Consider the following 4,086-nt stretch of genomic DNA (forward strand, 5'->3'; position numbering starts at 1 on the left):
GGGGTTGTGTCTGCAACCCAGGTACATGCTCTTGACCGGAATCGAACCTGGGACCCTTTAGTCCACAGGCCGAAACTCTATCCACTGAGCCAAACCGGTTTTGGCTTGAAAATAATTTTATGGTTGGGTCACAACATGAGGAACTGTATTTAAAGGGCCAGAAGGTTGAGAACCACTACTATAGAGTCTTCTAAGATTTTTATGGTTCCCCATCTTACGTTTAAGTCCTTATCCATTTTGAATTTATTTTTGTGTATGTTGTAAGGTGGTTTCATTTTTTTACAAGTATCTGTCGAATTTTCCCAACATCATTTATTGAAGAGACTGTCTTGACTCCATTGTATGCTCTTGCTTCCTTTCTCAAATATTAATTGAGCATAATCACTTGGGTTGATCTCTAGGTTCTCTGTTCTGTTGCAATGGTCTATATGTCTGTTCTTGTGCCAGTACCAGGCAGTCTTGGGGACAGTGGCTTTGTAATATAGCTTGATATATGGTATTGTGATCCCTCCAACATTGTTCTTCTTTCTCAATATTGCTGCAGCTAATCGGGGTCTTTTTTTAACCCAGATGAATTTTTGGAGAGCTTGTTCTAGGTCTGTGAAATATGCTGTTGGTATTTTAATGGGGATTTCATTGAATCTATAGATTGCTTTGGGTAGTATGGACATTTTGACTTTCTTCTTCCCCAGATCATGGATGTTTTCTGACATTATTTCTTCAAATAGGTTTTCTAACCCTTGTTCCTCTTCCTGTCATTCTGTCACCCCTATTATTCGTATGTTGCTTTGTTTCATGTTGTCCCAAAGCTCCCTGAGGCTCTCCTCATGTTTTGAAATTTTTTTCTTTAATTGCAACTCATTTTGTGTGTGTTTTGCTTCCCTGTTTTCTAATTCATTAATTTGGTCCTCCACTTCTCCTATTCTACTGTTGAAACTTTCCATGGTGTTTTTTATTGCAGCTATATCACTCTTTATTTCTTCTCAATTCTTAAGTTGTTGATTTTTTTCATCCATCTGGTTTATGAACTGTATGACACTTATTCTGAATTCTTTTTCTGACATTATGCATGCCTCTGTCTCACTTAGCTGCTTTTCTTGCAATTCTTCCTTTTCTTTCCTCTGGGGGTCTCCTTGTCTCCCTATTTTTTTCTCTCACCACAGGATCTAGGTGTTGAGTCATGCTAGGGCTGCTCCTCAGGCGGTTGTGGCAGCAGCTGCTCCTCAGTTGGTGGTGGCTCCTCTGGTGGGCTATGCTTGCAGCAGTGATTGCTCCTCTGGCTGGTGAGGGTGGGATGCTTACGAGGCTGTTGTTCCTCAGACGTGGTCGGGTGCTTGCACAGCTCCTGCTCCTTGGATGGAGGCAGTCTCTGCATGGCTGCCACTCCTCAGACAGGGATGGGCTGCACACATGGCTGGTGCTCCTTGGGCAGGAGCAGCCTGCTCACAAGGCTGCTGCTCCTCAGATGGGAGTAGGCTGCTCATGTGGCTGCTGCTCCTCAGATGGGTGTGGGTTGTGCAGGGCTGCTGTTCCTCAGACGGGGGCAGGTCAGGTGAAGCTGCTGCTCCTCAGACTGTGGCGGGCTTCTCATGGGGTTGCTGCTTCTCGGATTGGGGCAGGCTGCTCACTAGACTGCTGCTCACATAGTTGCAGTGCCCTGGGCTTAAGCATTGAGCCAGCCAGAGGGGAGAGTTCAGTATAGAGGAAGTATAAAGAGGATGAGTGGATAAGAAGAAAGAGAAAGATAAGAAAAAAAATAATAATGAATTTTAAAAATAGGATTTGGATGAAAGAATACTGCGAAAAGAAATAGAAAATAAAGAAACAAAGGAAAATAAAGAAAAAAAGAGATAACAAAATATTAATAAAATAAAAATGCAAAAGTGGAGTGTCGTTCCTTTCCACCAAGTTTTATTTCCCCATGAGGACTGCTTTAAGGTCCCATTCTTCTCTACTGTCTTCTCTTCTCAGTTTCCTGTTGCTGGTACTTAAGGGTTCTCTTTAGGCCAGTCCCTGTTGGGTCTCAGGGACTATTCAGATTTTTTTGGTATCCTTTGTACCACTCAGGGTGTAGTCTGGGTATGGGTGTATTGGTTGCCTGGAGACTGCAGGGAGGGGCTATCTCTTCAGGAGAAAATGGCTGCCCTAGGTCCGGCATGTCAGGTATGACTCAGCACCAGACTCGTGGCCACCTCTCCTCAACCCTCTCCTCTCACTAGTCTCTCCCCAGACTTCACAACTCTGCACCTCCAGCTGCACCCCAGTCAAAGGTGTTTGTATTTGAAAGGTCCTATGAACTATGTTTAGTGAATAAAAGCAAAGACCAAAAAGAGAGGAAAGAGCTGCTCCACTGTGAGCATCTCTTCCCCCGGTATGGCGTGGCTTGGGCAGCCATCCAGGTTGCTCCCTCTGGGCTCAATCTCTCATGACTGTGGACCCAGATCTAGAATTTCCTGCTGCCAGCAGCACTGTGGACCTCCTTTTCAGTCAGACGCTATGCCTGTCCCAAGGGGCGTGGCCTCAGTGCCGTGTGGCTTCCATCTGACCCTCTGGGCTTGGAGGTCTTGCAATTCTCTCCAGACCAGATCCCTGATTTTACCTTTCTCCAGGCATCCTCTGCCCTTCCTGGCTGTGGATTGTCTCAGCAGCTGTGTCTATTTTGCCAATTTGGGGTGAATGTTATTTGGTTTAGTTGCTCATCCCATCTGCTCCAGGATAAGGCTCAGGACACGTCCGCCTATTCTGCAGCCATTTTCCAGCACTTACTCTTTGCTAATTTTTTGTTTAGAGGATGTATGCAATGGTATCAGTAGGGTATTAAAGTCACCTACTATGACTGTATTGCTGTCTATTTCTCCCTTGATATCTTCCAGAAGTTTTTTATGTATTTGGGTGCTCTAATATTGGGTGCATATATGTTTACTAGAGTTATATACTGTTGTTGGATCGATCTCTTTTATGTTTACTAGTGATATCCTCTTGTTGAATTGCTCCCTTTAGTATTATGAAATGGTCCTCCTTATCTCTTGTTATGGCCTTTACTTTGAGGTCTATTTTGTCAGATATAAGTATTGCTACACCAGCTTTTTTCTCATTTCCATTTGCCTGAAAAAAAATTTTCCATCCCTTCACTATCAGTCTGTGTAAATCCTTTGTTCTGAGGTGGGTTTCTTGCAGACAGAAAATATATGGGTCATGTTTTCTTATCCATTCAGCTACCTGATTTCTTTTGATTAGAGCATTTAATCCATATATGCTTAATGTTATTATTGACTGGAGGCCAAGTACATGAAATTCGTGCATTGGGGTGGGGTTTCTCAGCCTGGCCTGCACCATCTTGCTGTCTGGGACCCCTCGTTCCTTACTACCCACCTGCAGCAGAGGCAGAGAGGCTCCCATTACCACCTCTGCACTCGCCAGCTGTGAGCCCAGCTTCTGGCTGAGTGGCACTCCCCTGTTGGAGTGCACTGACCACCAGGGGGAAGCTCCTGCATTGAGCATCTGCCTCCTGCTGGTCAGTGTGTGTCATAGTGACCATTTGTTCCACTGTTTGGTCAATTTGCATATTAGGATTTTATTATATAGGATAAATACTTGTTTGTCTCCATTTCTTTTTCTTTATGCTTGTGCTCCTTCTTGCCTTTCTATTTATTCATTTTGCAGCAGTCCCTTTAGCATTTATTGCATTGCTGGCTTGGTGGTAATAAACTTTCTTAGCCCCTTTTTGTCTGTGAAGATCCTGATTCCACCTTCAATTTTGAATAATAGTCTTGCTGGGTATAGTATTCTGAGATTCAGTCCCTTGTTTTGCATCACTTTGTATATTTTATTCTATTCCCTTCTGGCCTTATGTGTTTCTGTTGAGAAATCAGTTAATATTCTAATGGGAGATCCCTTGTAGTTAACTTTCTGATTCTCTGGCAGCCTTTACAATTTTTACTTTGTGATTGATGTTTGCCAGTTTAATTATGATGTGTCTTGGTGTCGGTCTTTTTGGGTTCATCTTGTTTGGGACTCAATGTGCTTCTTGGACTTGTGTGGTTTTTCTTCCCAACATCAGGGAAATTTTCTGTCATTATTTCTTCA

The sequence above is a fragment of the Myotis davidii genome, unplaced genomic scaffold, assembly GCF_000327345.1.
Source record: "Myotis davidii unplaced genomic scaffold, ASM32734v1 scaffold1312, whole genome shotgun sequence".
Classification (NCBI taxonomy): Eukaryota; Metazoa; Chordata; class Mammalia; order Chiroptera; family Vespertilionidae; genus Myotis; species Myotis davidii.